The sequence below is a fragment of the Aricia agestis genome, chromosome 1 (assembly GCF_905147365.1).
Source record: "Aricia agestis chromosome 1, ilAriAges1.1, whole genome shotgun sequence".
Taxonomy (NCBI): domain Eukaryota; kingdom Metazoa; phylum Arthropoda; class Insecta; order Lepidoptera; family Lycaenidae; genus Aricia; species Aricia agestis.
Window position 1 is genome coordinate 23747032 of NC_056406.1, and position 23753 is coordinate 23770784.

Sequence of the window (23753 nt, forward strand, 5' to 3'; positions counted from 1 at the left end):
TCGTTGCGTGCGCGCTAATGAGCGGGGTCGCGTGCGTCCGACTTACGGCAACCGAACTACGCCGATTTCTGCTCACGGTAATTCGTGTTGATTTCGCGAGCGTGCTCGATACTTTTACGAGATGCTCTTTAATAGTGTTTGAAATTTGCATATAATTAAACGACACAAAAGTGTTTTCACTTTTCAGAAGTTCATTTCGAGCTCGCGCAAATATTGTAGAGTCGTACGCTCTATCTGTGATTACAATGATTAGCTTGAATCAATGTTGGTCTGAAGCATAGAAAATTAATTACTGTAGTAACTGCTATGATTGCCACGATAGTACTGAAGCTTTTATGGAGCTTCAAGCTACCCAGGTATAGTAGCTTAAATGATATGATGTAATAATTGATAATATAATTAAAAATTAAATTAAATGTTTCACTATCGATATTTATAAGCATACTATATCTAATCACTAAATATGGAAGTAAGTAATAAAATCCGCTATACGTTACATCTCATTTCAGTTACGAGCCTAATTTTTATTCAAAATTCAAATACCAAAACAGATGTTCTTTATTTACATTTAAAATTTAGCGAGAGTTAGGGGTTGCCTTTCCTGGCAGTGCCCGTCAGTTTCACATTCCCTAAACCTTACTCTGCGTCTATTGCACCACGATATCTAATGATTTATAGAACATACATTTATGCATAATTATTGGATAATTATTCATACTAATGTCAGTCTAAATCCGACCTCCGCGTGCGCGGGAAGATGGACTCTACCGCGCTGGCATTAGGGCGGAAAATCCGATGTTAAAAGCCCCCGCGTTACGTGGTGCGTGTTTAGGCGGAGGGTGGTCTGGGAACTAGCAGGTGCCGTTTTCATTATTCAAGCCCCATTGATTGGATACTTTGTTGCCGTTTAAAAATCTTATTAGCAACCGCCCGACAACAAAAAGGAGCACTCCCGGGCCCTCTATTTACCTGTTAAGTGATTTTTTTTCAATTACAGCGATGAGCAGCACATTTGAATGTGGAAAGTGTAAGTCATCCTCTCGTTAGGCGTTTTATTAGCTTTCCGCCGGTTCGAGTCCCATTCCGACTTCAATACTCGCGGGAACTTATAGCTAATTGCACCGTCATTACTGCAAATTGACGACTTGGACAACTTGGTTTTTCACTTATAAGCACTCACTCGCGCTTCGCGCTCGTGATTTTTTAACCTGAAAAACTTGAATCCTTCATTTGTTTGCAACGAACCTATCGGGAAATATCCGATAATTTTGAAGCTCGTGTGGTATTCGGGGGATTATTTTTCCGTCCCAAATGTCGGCCAATATAATTGCACCATGAGACACAATTGAATTCAACCTGTCAGTTTGACGTGTTTGTCTTTTATATATAGCAACTACCAGAGAAAATTTTCAAAAAATTATCAGTATAATACCATGTAGGTTGTACCACGTGACTTCGAATGGTGCAATTCTATTGGTCGATATTTGGGTCGGAAAAATAATCATAAGCAATTTTAAAATTCACTCATTTGGCAACTATTATTTCCACTGATTTATAAGAAGTGGGGTTTTGTAATAGTGAAAAGTTTAATAACGTTTTGCTTTTCTCACTTTTCCTTAGGATACTGACTACACATTGACTTTTTGTCTGGCCCCTTTCTTTGCCCATATTCTTTATTCCCTGCTTGTATTGCCTACTTTCTTAAGTATATAGACAGTCTCTAGACTCGTCTATCTATCGCTATCGGTCACCGGTACCAGTCCGGGTTCGGCGGAACCCGCGATAACGTAATTAAGGCGAAACCGCCGGCGAAATTAAACGCGAAAACGGAATGAGAATGTGAGCCTAATTAGAGCCGGGGGCGGAAGACGCTGCACCGCCCCCGCGCCCCCCCGGCACCCCCTCAGCACCCCGGCACCAACAACACCCTCACCCCCTGACTTAGTCTATTGTGCATTATTGTTTATGTGCAAACTTTTACTAAGATTGGACGAGGCTAATAGGATTCTCCACACGAGTATTCATGGGAGTATTTTTAATTGAAATATGCCATGTTGATAGAATATTCCATTTATATCTAGTTGCTGTTGAATGCTAGAAATGACGAGATGGAATAGACCACGTCCTGACCGTAAAGTGAACTTCAGTCGCGGGCGAGGTTTATTTATTCATTTAATTTCGCAGGGCGACATAGAGCAGAGTAAAATCTAGATCGATCGGAGTAAAACTTTAAAGAAATAAGTTCCACGTGAAATAAAGTGAAACAAAAATACCTACTACGACCACGAGTGTTATTTGCATATAATGACCGCTAATGGTTCAGCATTATTCATCGTGACCTCAAAGTGGCCCCAAGAACCGTTCGACTCGAATATAATTCCCGCATGCTTCGAGAAACCTCCGTAATTATTTATATCATTACATTGTTATATCACGAGTTATTACTATCGGAACATAATCAATACTTAAATATGGGAAATTCTGGTACGTCTGAACTTTGAACAATATGTGAAGGCTTCCCTGCCTGTAAGGGCTACTGGCGCCTGTGTGCAAAACGAAAAAGATTTTGGCGCCCCTTTAGGTAAATTTTTTGGATCCTTGGTTTTGGCGCCCCTAAAGATGGCGATTTGGCGCCCGTGTGCATTGCACACATTGCACATATGGTAGCGGGGACCCTGTGTGAAGGTGCCTAAAGCGAAGGCTCCTTTTTAAGAAGCCTTCTTCTTTAGGCATATTTAGTATTTGAAGAGCAGTCGCCTTTGCTTAGGCTTTAAATAATAAACAACAATCGGCAGTTAGCGCCGAACTGAATTCAGCAGGCGAACTGGAGGCCATAATTTTGCGGCAACAATTCACCCAGACCCCGTAACATTATAATATTTATTACCAATCAACGGTTGAAACCCTGTAGGTCCTAAAATCTCCTTAATTTTATCGAGTTCTTTGTGTACGTTCAGACCAAACTGACTGCAACGGATTATACTAACGATGCATTAACGCACCAACGGATTACGGTGACGAGTGACGACGCACCAACGCACCAGGGAACAAGTTTAGTGTACAACGTCACGTGTCACTTGAACTTGAACATTGGCGTGAAGCGCGAATCGCACGTCACGCGTATTAAGTGGCCGCCTAATGGTCGCCTGAACAGACGTGTGAGTGGCGCGTCGCGACGAAAAACACGTGTAATGACCACACAAACACCTACAAACACGGCGTACTCTCACCGCCCGTAATTACAGCCGCTGCGGAGCCACGAATAACACGGAGAAATTAACTTGACACCTGCTTCCATAGGATTTGCTTAGAACGAGGTGCCTAGGTAAGTTCTGAGTGTTAATAAATCAAAGTTGTTCCAGAATTTTAGTTTATCGATACAAAATTTTCAACAAATTTCGTTGCATTGATGGGACGAAAACCATTTCGAAGCTCTGGAACTGTAAACCGGGATTTAAAGCACGAATCACGTAATTGTATTATCGTACAATATTATTTAGATCTATCATCTAAATAACATTACACAATAACAAGCGAGCGAAAAATCTGACAACATTTAAAAATACCACATCCTACAAGATGAGTTCTCCGTTGGAACGGTCCGTCATGCTGGACTGGCCATAATTGTACCTCGTCCGTGCCTACTGCCTCGTCCGACAAATATATTAAGTATTCGTGATGGCGGCGCACACTGTGTAATTTTCGAGCCCCTGGGGGCCTATTCTCGTGAATCCAATGTTTCCAGCACAGGCTGTCTTACTTATGCCATCACATGCCGCTCACGAGCAAGCCTGTGATCGAAGAATGAAGCGAAATTCGATGTATGAGAATAGGGCCCAAGCCTGGGTCCTGAGACTTGGATTTCATTGTACACAGATCGATGAAGCAAAACCTATGTGCCTTTTTACCGATTCATTGAGTAAGAACCTGTATTGTTTATTAGGAAATGTTAATGATTTCTAATGCTATAATATAAGTTATAACGTTGTACTACAACTATTTTCGATGTCGAAAGTATTAGGTCAATAATTTCACATGTGTAATGCTGACAAATATTAATTATTGTCGATTGTACAATAATTTTAAGAAACTATTTCAATTCAATTTTATGAATTGACAAATCTTTCTCGCGCGGCTTCGCCCGGTGTTGATATTATTTCTGGCATACCAACTTTTATCTCTATTGGAGTCCCCCCATAAGGGGGTTACCCTTAGGGATGGAAATAAAAATAATCATTTTTTTAGTAGATGACTAAACCATCAAATAGAAGATGTGTTCCCTAAGGTTTTGTCTGGTCTGTAATATTTTACAAACTGTCTGCTAATTTATATTTTACAAATTTTAACTGCTAAAATGCTTGATCGCTTAAACTGTTATAAGAAGGTATGTATGTACTTCAAACATGTATTTTACGAACCATCACTCTTATCACTGCTAATGACTTCATAATATAACTGATAACGCCAGGAGCACTCCAAGTCATTGCACTTTATATTATTATGATTTACCTACTATGCAATTTCATATTGTGGACATGAGCAAAATATACTACAGTAGGCTAATATATTACCTTTTTATAAAAATAAATGTCTAAGTCATTAATCACTATACAACAAAAGATTAAGTATTTGTTGACATTAATCATAATTGGACACAATCAGTCGCAACATATTTGCACAAATTAGTCCTAAAGCTTTCTTCAAAACAAATATTTCAGTACCAATATAGACCCCACAGAGGATCCCCTAATTACCGATATCATTTACAACGAAGCTAATTATTTAGCTTTGTTTCGACGTATTGTTTTTCAATTCAGAATATTTTATTTCCAACGATTAATAAGGTTCTTTGATCGTGGATGGCTGCGGGCTACGGGATAAAAAGACGGAGTAATGAATGTGGCTAATTCTGGCTAATTCCAATCAAATAATACCTCCAATTAGCCGACACCGGCTTTGTGCGGCTAATAAATGGCTCAATCAGAGTTGTTAATCGTTCGCCGCTATTGCTGGAGTTACGGTACACGGACAGACAAAAATATATATCTTTATTGGCCATTAACGTCATGTACACTGGGTCATATCCCAATTCTCGTATTTATCTTAGAATATAAATTTACTTTCAAACGATAATAAATAAACAGTCTCTTACAGTTCTCGATAACCGTTTACAAAAAACCAAACACCGTGGGTCTATTTAGTTGTATGTCTTGTATGTAAAAAATCAGTTCTGAAATATGGAAAGATATTTTAACTAGCAAAATCGACCATATCAACTTTTTTAATAATTTTTTTTGAGAAAGCGTTTCCTTTCTCAAAAAAAATTATTAAAAAATTCTACATTCCACACTTTTGTTCTGTTTTTTTTTTAATTTGATATTGTATACAAAGAAACTTGTGAATTAAATAAAGTTCAGTTTGTACCTAATCACTAATCACAATTATATTGCATTAGCTTGAGCTACCTCGATTTAATGCACCTATAAAATAAATTATAATCATATCCCATATAATAGATTGGGGAAAAAGTTTCTTCGCATTTTATATAAAAATTCAAAAGGTTTTTTTATAAAGTTTATTTACAATTGATTAAAGTATATATAACACCTATATTTTGTTCGATAACTTTTTGTCATCTTGTTGGTAAGGACATGATCCCATTGCTATAAAAATTTTGGGGCTTCTGATGAAAAAACTGCGACAAGTGGTTTTAGCAGTCCTCTTGTGATGTCAACCTGACACTGCCTAAGGAATTCTGCCGCGACTGAAACAGGTGGAAATCTGAAGGTGCAAGGTCAGGACTATACGGCGGATGCATTAACACCTCCATGCCAAACTCCCGTAATTTTTGCTGAGTGGCTAAAGATGTGTGAGGTCTAGCGTTATCATGGTGAAAAACCACACCCCTTCTGTTGAATTATTCCGGCCGCTTTTTCTCAACTTCTTGCTTTAATTTCATCAGTTGTTCGCAGTACAGTTCAGAATCGATGGTCCTGCCTGGCGGTAGCTCATAATGAATAATGCCCTTCCAATTCCACCACACACACAGCATCACCTTGTTGCGAGTTAACCCGGGTTTCGCCACAGTCTGTGAAGCCTGACAGGCTTTTGACCACGATCTTTTTCAAACATTCTTGTCGTAAATGATCCACTTTTCATCACCAGTTATCATCTTCTTCAAAAATGGTTCGGTTTCATTACGTCGTACTAAAGAATCACAAATGAGTACACGGTTCATTAGGTTTCTGTCAGTGAGCTCATGAGGCACCCAAATATCGAGCTTTTTTGTGTTTCCAGCTTTATTCAAATGCGCTAAAACCGTTTTGTGGTCAATCCCCAGTTCTTCAGCTGCATCGTAACTACTAATTCGCGCTACTCTCACAGATAAGTACTGCATTAGGCCCATAAATATCACAATTTTTTTTCGAGGCTTGTGCTGCATTTTTAACTTTTATGTAACAAAATTTTAAAACGTATCGAATTTCTTCATAAGAATCACTCATTTTAACAATAAGAAAAACAAATGAAAATCTCACATTTAGAATCGTCTTCTGTAAAATGAAAACTTTCTAATATATGATACAAAAATCAGCCAGATACAATTATTGGTACTAAAGATCACCCAATGGTCAAAATTCGACCTTACTTGCAACGACATAGACATTAGGACTATGTCTATGTCGTTGCAAGTAAGGTCGAATTTTATATAATACCTATATTTTGTAAAAAATATTGACTTCATCATAGTTTTTTTCAATTCTTGTCTCTGGGACTCAGCTGATCTCAGACTGGCCGTTTAAGCATTGTCTAATAGTATCTAAAATTAAATAAAAAAAACAATAATCCATTTTCAATTTGTCAACTTGTTGTCAACAGACCTCAACCATAAATAAAAGAGTTTAATTCGTATGTATAGGCTTGTCACTCAAAAATCTGTAATTTTTCCTAGTAGTAGTGTCGTAGTGTGTGTAACGTTTTATTTGTTAAAATTATATATGATAAAAGTATCATTTTAAAATAATATTAGCTCGATGCACTCCTTCACCATATAAACTATAACTGTGCGAAATTTCATGCACCTACGTTTCCCCATTTTTCGTAAAAAGGGTTACAAAGTTTTTCTCTCACGTATTAATATATAGATTTATTTGTTAAAAATATATATGATAAAAGCATCATTTTAAAATAATATTAGCATGACAAGTTCATACATACTATAATGCGAAAAGACTTTTTCCCCAACCTATTAATATTATGCCTTATTAAGAATATAATATTCCTTTCTAATATCTTCATATACCTTAACAAGCCTTAAAGATAATATTCTTATCGATTATTAAAACAAATTAAAAACATGTGGGCGTTATGTTCCTATCGGGTCTCATTAAGACTCGAGCTGTACGACGGCCTCTAGTCTGAGCTATCGGACCAGGCCTGTAGCGGCCTACATTGGCCTGTAGGGACTCACATTAGCCTCTAATGGCCTTTTATTTTGGCCTTCTGGGGCCTCCAGCGGCCTGTAGCCTATAATGGTACACCTATCAAATGCTTTGTTTTCAACTAATTACACCCCGCTATCTCCAACTCGGTAATTGCTACACGTGTTCCCCCAGTTACATTCTTTAATAACTTGTCCCAAATAATTAAAACTTAATGCTTGTGTTTCGCATTGTAAACTTTCTCGGTTTATACGTGGTTTTTAAACTTTTGTGAGGAGTATTTTAAGTTTAGGATGAGTCCTCAGCTAATCATGTCGGCTTTACCTTAAATTTTTGTATTTTTGCTTGGTGTACTGAATATTACATAATGTTAAATTAGCAAAGCAATCTGGTTTGGTCCTTTATGTTATGTATCTATATCTATACATACATATTATAAAACGAAGTCGCTATTTTCCCTTGTGTCCCTTTGTTCCCTTTAATCTTTAAAACTACGCAACGGATTTTGATGCGGTTTTCTTTAATAGATAGAGTGATTGTACACATTGAAAAGGTCTACAGAAAACTCCGCGATGGTATATGTCTATATCTCTTATGGATATCCCACAATAAAATGTTTTTGTCATTTTTTTTTTACGACAAATAATGGCAAATTTTCGAAGCAATTTTAATAAATACAGCATCAATCCTCATCCAATTAAATAACTTAAATAAATTATTGATTTAATGTAGATCTATATGGCCCTTTACAGCATATGATTTAAATTAATATTTTCGAAGATATTACAGATTTAAAAATTGCGGGAAGTAGCTTTTGCGGCGCGGCGGTACCGAGACCAATGCGGGCCACGGGTCTAGTAGTAATGAATAAAAGTCAAAATTGCAGAATCGAATTTAAACATTTTTTCAGTGAAGTGTATATTTTATACCCGATGCGAAGCCGGGTCGGGACGCTAGTTAAAATAATAAAATGATAAAATAATAAAATAATAAAATGATGAATGGTATGAAATGAGCCTAGTATGCTTCTATCATTTACTCGTATCTTCTATTTAAATAATAATCGGCCAAGTGCGAGTTGGACTCGCGCACGAAGGGTTCCGTACCATAGAACAAAAATAGGAAAATATTGTGTTTTTGTATGGGAGCCCCCATTAATTATTTATCTCTCTCTCTCTCTCTCTAGCTATTACTGTTCTTGACTTACAGCCCGGAGACAGACAGACGGACAGAAATCGAAGTCTTAGTAATAGGGTCCCGTTTTTAGTTTTTTTACCTTTTGGGTACGGAACCCTAAAAATGAATTTTCTATTTTCATAGTCTCGCTAAAACTTGAGAACGGCTGATCCGATTTAGATCATTTTAACTTTTAAGTATACGTATTCGTGGATATCCGGGGAAGGTTTCGTACAGTGAGAAAATTAGGAGTGAAGTGATACAAAGTTCCGGTGTACTTCGTGGGTTACGTAAGTCCTAAGTCCTAATATTAATAGTCGTCTAGTCCAAAATAAAATACAAAGTTATATCAAAATATCGTTTTTTAACCCGTTCACTGAAGCGCAGACTTTGGTCCAGTGCACATGTTAAACATCTTCTAAACGTCTTTCAGTTTATGAGTGCAAGTGACAGTACCGTTTGACATTGACAGTGATGGACCGTCAGTCGGTGGGTGGCCGAATACTTATTATTTGCCGCTTATCTGATTTAATTTCGTTCGTAAGATTGATATTTAAGATTTATTGATTTTCGGGGTTCTGTTTTTAAAACATTTTAGGTTTAAAATATTATAAATTTTACAATATGTACCTAAGTAGTGGTTTTTCGTATAAAACTTATGAGATATGCCATAACTCATAAGTCATAACAAAAAAGTAAAGCTGAGATTTTTTTTTGTTGAAATAATTTTACCTGCCTAATAAATTAATAATACATAATAATATTTACAAGAATTGATATTTTACACTGACAAATTAAGTTTCTCATGGCTTGAACATAGAATAGTTATTGTGAATAGGAGATAATAATAGCGGGTTCGAGTCTGACAGTGACAGGAGATGCCAGGTGCAAGAGCCCGTCTGACCCAAAAATATTTGGCACCCCAATTAAACTCTGCCACTATAATTTATTGTCACACAAAATATACGAGTACACTTATTGTAATAGCACAATTATAATAAAAAATATTATTATATTATAATATCACGTGAGGAATCTGTTATTATAAAACTTTAACATAATTCTGTTAAGATTTATTATATTTTGACATTAATAAGTTTTAATTTACATATTTTTATGATTTTTGTGCAATTTACGCAATTTGTCGTGCGCTACACCTTGATAATAAAATTAATTATTTTATAGAAGTAATTCCACATAATATTATTATTATTATAGTCGATGAAGACTGAATTCTAACTAAAGTATTATAACGTATTATATTGTTTACAATAATAAAGTTAACGCACTTACACTAGTCACCTAACTTGATCAGTTAATCCCACTCCAAGTCCCACACCTCTGAGTCACAGAACAAGAACGTTTAGTAATGAAGCGTTACAGGAAGGATAATAAAGTTAAATTGATTAGCGGTGGTCCAGGACGAGGGGGGTGCGGTGGGGCACGCAGGGGGGCGGGGGAGAACGGCAGGGGGGCAGGTAGACCGCATTCCTGCGCCGGCTATCCCCCCGCGGCTGTGTTTGTCATAACACTCGACCGCACGCACCGCCCGCGCCGGGCCCGAAAAACTCCGCGCCCAGGCCACGGTGCATCCTATCTTGTACGACGAACTGTACAATAACAGAAATAGATAAATACTATATTCCTAATGCATTGAGAAGCTGTGGGAGACGTAAAGTATTACAAAAGCACGAGTCACTACTCATTAGAACATAAATCTCGAATTGTCCGAGAATTTTTAAAAATAAAAACGTCCTTGCGATTCCTAACGTTTTTACGAATGTGTAAAACGGTGCGTGGGCGCATAGGTATACCTACATCGTAAATTTATTACGAGCGGCAATAAAAACATAAGTAAAACATTTCCTACACTTTGATTTGACCTGTTTACGTAGATCAAAGCGGGTGCAGTTTATCAAATCGCCTGTCATAACCGCTTTTATGTTTTCATCCGCTAAATCTCCTCCGTTATCGCCATTCTGATCATTTGAATCAAAACGATGTTGAAGTATTTAAGATCGGAAAATCTTGGTATTTATTGCTTGATTCTTTGATGGAAATATTTTGTTTCAGTATATATCTTCTAAATTCTTTGCATTCGGTGTAGCAAGAGGAGTTCTAGTGTTATTATTAATCAGCTATGCTGACAATATACGTACGGAATACAGATGTTAGCAATTGTTCTTAAGTAAACTTCTAATCAAAATAAACAATAGAAAATACTGCAGTGTCCTAACTCACAGACACAAACGAGTGTTTTTAGAAAGAGTGTTCGATTCCATTGTAGAAGCGTAGTTAGCCGGTCATTTTTATGGCCTGTGAATGAACACTTTCATTCACTCGGTGACTGGCTACGGTGTAATCTACTCGTACTTTGAGATATCGTCCGAGCTGGCCACAAAAAGCGGGCGGGCCCTTTTCCTCCGTCCATTCACACCTTTTTACGGGTTTTTTCGTGAATGAGTCGTGTCGGAGGTAATGATTGAATTTGGCCGATTCGCCACGAATATCGATGAGCCGGAAGCGGGGTGATTGCGATCAAATTCCGACGTTCAAAAAGTAATTTTATGCTTTTTAACCGGCCCTTCCGAATGATGTTTGTGTTGTGATTTATCAACTCGTTACTTTTTCAATATTCGTTTTCTCGTTACAACTTTTGCCGCCCAGCTGTTGTTCTAGATGCCTAAAAATATATTGAGCTGAAATTAGGTATAAATTAGGTAATAGACAAGCATTTATTACTACTACCTAAATAAATAGTTTATTATTACAATATCACATTACACTAATATTCTTCTAATTACCACACTTACGATATTCTTCGATACTCTCAGCAATTACGGTAATTCGAATTGGCATTATAACAAACCTTGGTGGGGCATTAAACGGGTATAGAGCAGGGGATCTAATTAAATTGCGCCAATAATAATGGCCCCGCGTCTCCCCTCGCCATTGTACCGGGTCCCGCACTTCCCCGGGACACTCACGTAAATGAATTATGCATTTTAGATGTGTTTTATCGGATCAAATTCAATTCACATTACTGTAAGTTGACCTCTATGTGATTATTAAAATTTGGTTCAGTAATTGAGTACAAAATTATAAGCTGTGATCTGCTAATATTATTATTTAGGGTGGGTTGCACCAACTTACTTTAACTATAACTTTAACCATAACAATATGTCAAATGAACTGTCAAATCCCTAGTAAAAGTCCATAATGGACGCCATATTTGACGATAACCTTAACCTTAACTATAACCATAGAGGAATAAATATATGTATGGCTGGTCTCTGCTATAACTACGCCTCTGGTGCAACCCACCCTTAATTTCCTAAACATAACATTATGTTTTAGCAGATCACAGCTGCTGATAGCATTGAATGGTGTAACGATGTCAAATCTTCAATGGATCTACGTACACTCTTCAGTGTTCAATTAATTACGCTCAAAATGAAGATATACTTACATTGTAGACTACAATTAAAGATATTTTGCGTTTTTTTGTAAAAAAGGCACTAATTTATCAACAAGTTACGACATCTCATTATTTAGGTTCCTAACTACATGGTCACAAGCACAACTCACATTAACAGAGAAGATCTAGCTGCGTTATCGCGCCGCGCGACCAAACTGCAATCCACGGTAATTCCACGCACACCTTTATATCGTATCTCCATTTCATTTCATTGCCCGCCTGGGACTACATCTGCTCCCCCCGCCCCGCACCCCGCACCCCGCGCCCCGCACCCTCCCATGTCCATTAGTGTTTTGTGAATGATTTAAAAGCTCTTTCGGATAACTACTCTGTAAGTGAGTAATTTAAGACTTGCTTCCCATTTTATCAGAGCTCCCTAATTTTGAGTGCGCATTAAAACATTACACGTTGAGTGCTAATGTTTTGATGAGTCTAAATAGCTTTCAAATTATCGGGGGCTCCGCGTGTAAAGGACTTTATGCCTTACGAGATTAGATCGGTTTTTCTGTGACGCGACTGGTTTTGTTAAGCTGGTGTAATAATTATTAACTGAGATTTTGTCGCTGAAAATATTGCAAAAATGAGTAAGTATCAGTTTTTATGAATATTTTAAGAAGGTACCAGTATTTATTTTTTTTTTATTTCTTTATTAGACTCGCCAACAGCAAAACACAGAAATACATTTAGACTTAAAACTTAAACTAAAACATGCACTTATGTGTAAGCCAATTATAGGCGTGTACGGCATTCATTAAGAACAGTAGATATATTATTTCTTAAATGTAATAATGATTACTTGATATGAGTTTTAATTTTCGAAAGCAGAAGTTTGAGTATTATAATTGGTTAATTTGGTTTTTAAACTCTTACAGGAATCATTAAAAATATCTAAGTCTCTTACAGATGTGCAAGCTAGGTTGTAATCAGAACAGATATTAGATAAGGGAGAGTATTTTAGGATGTTAGTTTTGCTTTTAGGAGTGTAGAATAATTTGGTAATTGGATAACGAGGATAGTGATACGGGACATTTAATTTTATACAACAAAGTAGGTTGTCGCAGTTAATAATTCCGGATAATATCTTTTTAAGAAAATTATATTAGTTATCATTCGGCGATTACTAAGTGTCAATATTAGTAGTAGTAGGCATCTGACAAGTAATAAATATTATCATGAAAAAAAAAGTTTATAACAATGAAAAACTACTTTGCGTCCTTAGTAAAGGACGATGACGAGCGACGATGAAAATAGAAAAATATGGTAAGTTACAATTATGAGTTTTTATTTTCCAGGTAAATCATTGATAGAAATAAGATGAAGCCGACGATAAGATCTGTAGTATATTGATAATTAATAAATATGGCCGCTCTACCGATCAGGGTGGGGACTTGGAGAAGATGGCCAGACGTGAGAGCTGTCGTCCACTTCTTTACCAGCCACCACCGAGAGTAGAGTGTCAGTGATATAGTATTCTGTGTTTAATTTATTCCTCCAACGACAATGTACAAATTGTACAAGATCCATAATAGCTGCAGTCTTCCCGGGAATTTTGCTGAGCAATAACTGTTGTAGGTATCTATTATATTTATGTGACGTCAATCCGCCAGTGAGTGCGTTTCGACAGTCACGTTTCGCAACTTGTTATTACTGATGTAATTCATAATATTGTTTAATTTTAATGTGTTGTGCAACACATTAAGTATACAATGTTGCATCCTAAACAAACATAATATTTGAGATTTGTTAGTCAAATTCAATACTAAACATCCTATGCGTATGCACTTATTGCATAGGTACTTCTTATGAGTTTTGCAAAACAAGTCGTAAGTCGTAACAGAAAATAAAACACAAGTATTACAAGAAGAGTATTTTGAGATTATTAGATACTTAATTATAGATACTCATTACAAGTGTCTAGTTTCTATTCATTTCTATTCATTACAAGTGTCTAGTTTCTAAGTAAAATTTAAATTATGGTAACACTGATGAGGATACCGGGCAACGTTAATCCTTGACCAAAAAAAAAATACAAAAATAAAAAAAGGTAGGAAACGGAAGAAAATCTGTCATTTTCCATTCGTAAATAATCGTCGGTACATGCAAATGCGATGGTAATTCAGCGGGGATGATAAGATAAGGCTTTGTGCGGACCCCGCGGCCGGAGACACGCCTCGCCGCGCCGCCGCGCCGCCCGCGCGCCTGCCGCAAGTCCGCAACCGAAACGCAAATGGAAAGGTTTTTATAAGGTTTACCAGGATCAGCTGGCAAATTTTGATGAAAGATTTTCAAAAAATATCCTTTATCATTGGATTTTTTTTTGTATTTGCATGTTTCACACACAGAATAAACCGCTATAAGAAAAAAAAAGGATCAAATTGTTTTATTCCAATTACCCCGGTATTGCTAGTCAATTTATTTTCTCACTTTTTGCCATCAGATTCTGGTAGACCTATACTTATTTTGTTTTATTATTATTATTATTTAGGTACTATTTTATAATAACTAAAAGCCGAGCTTTGTGAGGGCTCGCGTCGTCACACCTTGACTGACCAGTGCAGCAGTGATAACTGATAAGTGATAACACATCTACAATATTATAATAAAAAACCTTGACTGACCGATGATAACAAATCTACATATAAATAAAAATAAAGCACAAATCAATAGGCGTGATAGTTTTTCCGTAAAGTGTAAGTATTACAAAATGTAAACTTTGTGGAATACACTAGGGCTCGCTTTGCTCGCCCTGATTATTATAATCGCCTTAAAGTCATCAGTGTAACGATTTTAAATACATACTGTATTTTTATATTATTCGATTTTAATTTTTTAGGAAAAAGACCCCTTCTTTCCAAATAGGTATCTTATATAAAAAGCACTGAGTACCAAAATGACGAAGTCAATTAGAAAAATTACTGTAAACTGCAAAATTTACGGGAGCCCTATAACTATTAACCTATCAATATACAAAAAATCAGCTTGTTAGGGTTCCGTTTTAGGCTTCAGTAGTCAAACAAGTTTTGTACAGAACCCTATAACGGAACCCTAACGATCAGATTTTTTGTATATTGATAGATTTATAGTCATATATAATTTAAGAGTAATATTGTCCTACAAATAAAACAGCCCATTTTTAGGACCATAAATTGAAAGTATTCAGAAATCCTTTCTATCTCTGTAGCTACTACTTTCGAGATTTTTAGCAAATAAAAATGTTATTCGTATTATGAAAATGAAGCTACTCACAAAAAAATAGCTTGATATCCTAGACTTGTAAATAATTAAGGAGATAGATATCTATTTATTTTACAACCGATTATCATTATATTATTATGCTTCTCGAAACTCTTATTAATAAATTATGTTTTAATTGCATAAGCCTGTCAGGTAATTACAAGATAATTTACGCAAATTATAGTTCGGAAAATCGGAACACAAAAAAACTTATATACACTAAATTATTTAAGGAAGTATTTAGTGCATCCATTTATTAGGTTTTCCGTACATGATAAAACGCTTAGGAAATGACAGTAAATATTGATTTAACAAGAATTATAGATACATAGCAGTGAAAAACAAAAGAAATAGGTAATTATTAGCAGTAAAATATTATTGGATATTAAAAAATAAAAATATATTCCCGTTATTATATTTAAAGTCTCAAAAAGCAGTCATTCGCCGAGCTCGCTGATATCCCCAATGATAACTGCCATTAAATATTGACAATAGAGTGTATTGGGGTAAATTGGTATATAAAAATAATTTATCTGCTCCGAGAGCGATAACGAGCGCGCAGCGGGATCCCCGGACCCCATCCTCCCCTCGCTTCCCGCGTAGACTCCGTGACGCCTTTATTACCAGTAAAAAAAAAACAAATTTTATCCCTTTGCCACCATGGTAGACATTGGAATTAATTTGAACAGTAAATAATAAGGAATATAAAGGAGCTATAAAGGAATTTTTACGTCAGAGGCGCGCGCGCAGGTCTGCCATTGTTTTCTTGTTTCGAAAAGAAACAAAGGGACGCGCAGTTAAAATACTAAATGGGTCAAGTGTATTTGAAATATTTACAATAGATGCGTTAGTAGCTAGTCTTTGAGTTAGGCTTACCTTGAGGGTACTAAAATATAAATAGGAGATTCGGAAATAGTTTAAATGAGTAAATGTCGAAACCCCTAATTAATGTTGTATTTGGTCATACTTATTACATATTTTGAAAGTAAATATAACGGAGTGAATATAATCTCTTTGGAGTATTTTTTTTTCAGATGTATCATGCCTTTCGGAATCGGACAAAGCTTTCGGATAAGCTATAAACAAATAAATCGGATAAGCTTTTCGAATTCGATTTCGAATGATGGCATGATAATAATTGAGAGATCAAAGAAGAATGAAGGTAAAAACTTATGAAATTAAAATAACACAATAATTGCAGTATCGTGAGTCTCGTCGTAATTAATGACGATTGCATTGACCTAGTGCCGACTGGCGACTGTAAATTGATTCTCATTTGACTGATTGTGCGCGGTGGTGTCACTGGTGGCCCTTCGAGCCGCTGCCAATTGAGCGCTCCCCGGCTGGGGTGAGCCGTGAGCGCCCTGTTTACGCACAAAATACGTATTTTCATCACCTTTTTTACCAATCGGTGAGATTTTATTTAACGAAAATACGAGAATCCGGCTAGAAGGACCAAAGTTTTGAAGCATATAAGATTGGTAGTATAAAGTAACTGAGAAAATTCATAGGCAGATGGCAGACATTCTAAATATCGCAGGAACTTGACGCAACCCATTACCCAACCAAATAACGTAGGTTCGCCATTTGAATGTGAATAAATTACTTTGAGTACTGAATAACTAACACGCAGAGAAATAGATAACATAGATTGTGCAGGATTAGGATTATCCTGCCTAAGCGCTCCCTAACTTGGTGGAAGTCCGGTCCCTTGTGAGGTAGACCGGCCGGTCGTGGAGGGAGTCCTGTGTTAGACAGATCCAGGACATCCCTCCGTATACGGCTGAAGGCAAGCCGCAGGTGGTTTTAGTGGGTAAGAGTCCCACATACCCCCGGGGTGCTTCAGTAACTGAGGCACATCCCCAACCCGGAGCACCCATGATGGGCTTCCCCTGCGCATCAAAAAAAAAAAAGGATTAAGATTATCCTCAGCTGATATTATCAAGAGTATTACAGAAAGTGAAGTTGCGAAGAGAGGTATAATGGGTCAGGTATTATCAGTGAGCAAATATCCCGCGACTGATTAGATAAGGTAGAGACGCCATAGAATATGCGATATATTGTGCACCTACTGTCTCAGGTAGGTAGAAGACCGCGGATTCAGAATTACTACTCAAAAGGTAGCTTTTTCCTTCAAACTATAATTCTTTAGGGCAGCGGTTCTCAAACATTTTTGGTGACAGAACCCTTTTCCGGCTCCCGCACGATAAATGAATTTTGGCGCAATAGGAGTAGTGGACGTCATCTAGTATGCTGTATTATGACTATAAGTCTAGTAGCTAGCTACAATAACGATTTTAACTTCTTAATTTGCTCCTCAAATACAATTTAAGTAATTGTACTTTTTACGTAATACCAAAACACATAAAATTAATACTTATATTTATATTTAATTGCCCATGCGAGATCATATTATGTCTGGGTTTATTGTCTAGATTAAATTGTTCAGCTTATCTTAAATCTAGACATTCACAGACGTTCCATCGCGACAATTAACATTCAATCGTTGTACTCAAACAATGGTTCAAATAATTTTATTCATTACAATAATTTACAACTATCTTACATTGTCATTGGCTGTACCTGTTTGTCATTCAAAGTCTCTACGCATAAGGGCCGGGACACAAAAACACGATACGACGTCGTGTCGTACCACGACGCGACGTCGTTCCACGATGCGACGTCGTGTCGTGGGAATCCACGACGAGCATCGTAAAAATCGTAAAACGTAGAAATTCAAAGATATACGTAGAGATACGCATCGTGAGTTTCTACAACGCGACGTCGTGCCGTATATCGTGGCGTGCCACGATGTCGCGTCGTAGTTTTTTACGATGTTCATCGTAGATTCCCATGACACGACGTCGCGTCGTGAAACGTGGTACTACACGACGTCGTATCGTTTATGTGTACCGGCTCTGATTAAAATAGAATTAAAAATAAAGTGACACTTTGCGATCGGGAAATATTGAATGTGATGATGATGATGATGATATTTTGATAAACATTTGCTTGGATTTAAAAATTGAATTGAATTTTTCAGAAAAAATAATTGTATAACTTTCAAGCTGCAAAAACCATTTTAATCGACTTTCAAAAACCTCCTCCAGACTTCCGGTTCGGCTGCTTATATTTTTTAACGCTTTAATTGTCCTGTAACGCTTAGGTGTCCTGGATGGCAACACTGATAATAGTGTCACCGCCGTGTCCTTGAGTGTCATCGTGTGTCATAGTCATAGGTCACGCCACTTGACAGCTGACATTAAACACATGTTTGAGGCGATAAACGCTAAACTGACATAAACAACCTGTTTGCCAGACGCAAATAGACAATAATTTATGTCCATAAAGATAATTCTAAAATGTGACAGTAATTTAGTAGTCAAAATTACTGTCACTGCATAAGTTTTAAATTGCTGTCACTGTAGTGTAAATGTTGTGTTCTAAAATCTAATAGTCTAAGATCCCACTGCAAAACTGTGCAGGTATCGAGTACACGCTTAAAACCACATTTTTACAAATATTTATGATTAGGAGAACATATTTCTACTGGGGTGCCAGTCCAAATGTGGCCGCAAAGATTTAAAAAAAAAATTTAAAATATTGAGTTGGCGGGATAAAATGTATTCATCAGGTATTGAAAGCAAACATGGTTCATTTCACGGCGATGAATATATAGATTTAGAAAAATCCGGTGTGCCGTTGGGCACCCGGCCGCAACTCTGTCGTAACCAGGTGTGAACAGGTACCCTTCCGATACATTTTTGCATCCATAACGTATATTGATCTTTTATATATCAAATGGTAGCTTATTTTCTTCTTATAATTATGATATAGGTGTGCCTAATTAACGCAAATAAGGGGTGCCGGCTGTCGAAGATGGCAAACTATCGAAAGTTGAGGAAAAGCGAGCTAGCGCGTAACATTACGCGGTCGTACGCGCAGCGTGCTGAGAAAGGTGTAATGAAGATAAGAGTGTGGGAGGTATATATATATACAGGGTGTAACAAAAATAAGTGATAATACTTTAGGGTGTGAATGTGTTCCTTGTAGAGAGTTCACTGTGAAAGTGGCAGCGCTGAAAGACCAAAAATTTTTTTCACTTTTGTATGGGGAAACTCGTGACGCTCGGGCCTTTGCCCATACAAAAGTGAAAAAAATTTTTCGTCTTTCAGAGCTGCTACTTTCACAGTGAACTCTCTACAAGGAACACGTACACACCCTAAAGTATTATCACTTATATTTGTTACACACTGTATATATATATTTTTTTTTTTTTTAAATCGGGACTTAACGCGACTTATTTAAGTAGTAATGCTACTACGAGTACATACTTTTTAACGTTTCGGCCGTGTTGCAACGGCCGTGGTCACGAGGGGACTGCAGGAGCGAGACGTCTTCGTTTGCACCGGGCGGTCGGTTCTACGACTACCCTCGAGTTGTCCAATTACTACTTACTACTTAAATAAGTCGCGTTAAGTCCCAATTAAAAAAAAATAAATTATAATGCAACGCGAAAGTTTAAAATGTTATAAGTATATTGTCACGTAAACGTTATTTTAACGCAAATAAAAAGATAAAAATTTAAAAAACTTTTGATTTTATACCTTTTTTTACTTTGTCCCGCTTTTGACTGAAGAAACCCGCTTTCACTCAAAAAGTTCCAAATTTTTTTTGTCCCGACTTGGCACAAAAAAAATCTGGCAACGCTGCACGCTGTAACTTCGTGTGTTGGAAAAACAAGTATATAGTACAATTATTTAGAACGTTGATTATCCAAACTAATTCGGAGATATAGGCTATGATAATATAGGCTTTTTCGCAAAATCGAACTGTATTTAGAAGCATACGAATGCTGTTTAATATGAGTAGAAAGTATTTATTACGCATTTTTTAAATTACTTTTCTATAACTCCATTCCTATCGGTTTGCTTTTCATAATATTTTGAAAATCGACAACTAAATTCCTGCCTATTATTATAAAGGCTAGGCATTTTATCTATAAATAAACTTTTTGTCACTGCTACATGGTTAATTTCATTAGTGTCACCCACAGACATAAATCAAGATAGATACCGCATGTCCCTCCATTTGTATAAAAACGAGCATGCCACTTTTTCCTACCTACTGTGACGTACCTACCGATGATAAGAAACGTTTCCATATGGTATCTAGACGAACGTTTCTATTCGAATTTCTACAGCTCAATACGGCATAATTAGGCATAAGACATTTTTAAAATTCCGATTGTCGTCTGACTCCGATAGCAGACTAAAGAACAGACTTTCGAAAGACGAGCATTGCTCGTCGTTTGGAAACGCGATATTATAGCACGCGAAGTACATACACATGCGGTATCTATCTTGATCTATGTATGTGGTGTCACCCTTATCCTTGAGCGATCGTCGGCGACCGTCAACGACCGTCAACGTATCACGGAGTTCGACACTTGACAGTTGACACTGAACAGATGGCTCATTGTAAACAACCTGTTGACTCCAACCGTAGGCTGGAAGATAATGTTTCACATTAATTTTAATAACCATGATCTATAATACTCATAGGTAGGTACTGCTTTTATTAATAATGTGAAATTTCCTTGCTTCTCATTTGGATAAGTATGAGGTTAATAACTGCGCTTATAAAACATTTTTCCTTACTATCTCGTTTACAAAAAATCAAGTTTCATGTTACGTTTAAAACAGATCAAAATAAAATCCTTTACATCATTTCATCGTCTTTTGATCCGGAAATTAATAAGGAGAGTGAGTCAGCGAGCAATTACGAGCGCCCACTAGTAGACAATGAGACAAAGTATGCAAAACTCACAATTAATAAGCCTCAAGTAAACTGCCTCATCAATCAATCCCTCCTTCACTTGTCATTAATTAATCATTGTAATTAAAATTCTCGATGACGCTGCACTATGTTTGACTTGGTGTTATCGAAAGGGTGCGAAAGTAGCAGCCAAAAGTGAAGGAAAATCGCCCTTCTTATTTTTAAACCGTTTTGTTTTAAGCTTTTATATTTTAATATTCAACTCAATCTTAACTAAATATTTTCTTCTTGTAAAGAATTTCCGCGTCTGTGCTTGAGATTTGCCCCTTAAAAATGAACTGGCCAAAAAGCGTACACGAAAACTCGAAAACATTAAAAATACTGTAATCTCCGATACGGTATTTTCCCTACATAAAAATTCCACACGAGTATAATGAGATACTTTAAAAACGTATGATTATGACCATAATTGCATTCATCAAAAACGTATCACGATCCGCCAACTACATATTATTATCGAAACGAGGCTTCGTCGAACTTTCGAATGTGTGATTATATCAAACATGGCTTGCTGCTATCACAGAACATTTTATACACTTTTTTTATCTCTAAAAAAATGAATTGTAAGCCTGGCCTGCCTGTGAGTGTAAATAATATAAGTGATCCCGAGATGATTTCAGAATTATTTAGAGAACATTTTAGAGTGAAACCAGCGTATAACAGCCCTTCTGTTCGTGGAACTTCTATAAGAGTGATTCCCTATACTGAGACTGATCATGTTTTCAGAAAAATGAAGCAGGTGCGTAAAGTTATGCTTAGCATTCAAAATGGTAAATCATCGAGACATGGCGGTCTAAGCGTGGAGCATTTAAAATATGCAGGTGTACATCTTCCACGACTGCTGTCAATGTTTTACAATTTGTGTGTGTGTGTCAGGGCTATTTGCCTGAACAGCTTACTATACCGATTGCAAGTGTTGCAAAGATTGAAGTGATGCATCGGAGAATACTAATTACAGGCCGATCTCGCTAGCGACTATGTTTGCTAAGGTGCTTGACAGTATGCTTAACGTGGAACTGGTACCGTATTTAAAACTGAACGATACACAATTTGGCTTTAGAGCGGTCCTATCGACAGAAAGTGCAATCTTAAGTCTTAAGCATACTATTTCGTACTACACGAGCAGAAGGACAGCAGTTTATGCCTGTTTCCTGGATATGTCCAAAGCTTTTGACTCTATTTTATATGAAAAACTTTGCGAAAACTCAGGGCGGATGTACCCGTTGAACTTATCTCTGTACTGAAATATTGGTATGGTCAGCAGCGCAATTATGTAAGGTGGGCTGGAGTGTTCTCCGATACATGTGGCTTAGAGTGTGGCGTACGACAGGGGGGATCACGTCACCCGTTTTGTTTAACTGGTACATAAACGATCTCATCTGTGAGCTTAGCAGTACAAAATATACTGGATGTGTTATTATTGATGGAGTTTCTGTTAATAATCTTAGCTATGCCGATGATATGGTACTGCTAGGCCCATCAGTTGGGTCAGTTAGAAAACTGTTATCTTTGTGTAAGGCATATGCGCAGGAACAGGGGCTCAAGTATAACTTAAAGAAGAGCAAAGTCCTTAGTAGCTCATGACCTTCCAATAATGTTAAATAATGTTGCATTAGAGTCTGTAAAAACTTTTGAATACCTAGGAAATATAGTTGCAGATGATTTGTCAGATGACGATGATACAGAGCGGGAACGAAGGGCCCTGGCCCCTGGCTGTTCGAGGCAACATGCTGGCACGCAGATTTGCGCGCTGCCCGAGTGAGGTAAAGATAACTCTTTTCAAGGCCTACTGTCAATCCTTTTATTCGAGTAGCTTGTGGTTTCGTCATCGGCGTCGGACAGCTTGTGTCCTTCGTGTGCAGTACAACGACATTTTTAGGGTGTTGTTGCGGCTGCCTCCCTTCTGTAATGCTTCTACAATGTTTTGTGAAGCACGTACGGACGACTTTTATGCGATTATTCGTAAGAATACTTGGTTTGCAAATAAAGTATTTGAATTTGAATTTGAAGTTATGTCTATGCGTCAGCGCTTGCGTGGAAGTAGCAACACTATCCTGCAAATGATATACATGCAAGATTTGACTGTCCCATTCAAGATAAATGGATAAAAATCTTAATGGGACTAAAAATAGGATAAGTCAATGTAATAAATTGAATGTGAAATTAAGGTATACCGTAAAATTAATAACACATTTTTTTGCTTAAGTATGATAAGATCTGATAATGTGTAAGTTCTGATAATGTATTGTAACGTAATGACTTAAAAACTCTACATATAGACAGAGTAGACAGAGTAGTTATGTCTATTGTGCTATAGATGTTAATGTGAGAATAAAGTTAATATTATTATTATTATAGAAATTGGGGTATTGAGATATGTGACAAAATAGAGTTGTTTGAGTATGTTTAATATGCTTACAGGATACTTTTGGGCAACTGCCACACCTTGAATTAAACTTCTAAATTATTAACAAATTGTTGATTTAAGCTCTACATTTTTATCTTATGACCTTGCAAATACATAAGTTCTCTAACTTTTAGGTCCAGACTTCTAGGGAAGCCAACTACTTACTTCAGTGGATGGCTAC

General features: G+C 36.8%; 1 protein-coding gene across 1 annotated transcript in view; it reads right to left on the bottom strand.

The window, feature by feature from the left end:
* Positions 1–23753, bottom strand: part of LOC121725616 (LIM domain transcription factor LMO4) — a 77393-nt gene that overhangs the window by 44418 nt on the left and 9222 nt on the right. The gene's annotated exons all lie outside the window — the stretch shown is intronic.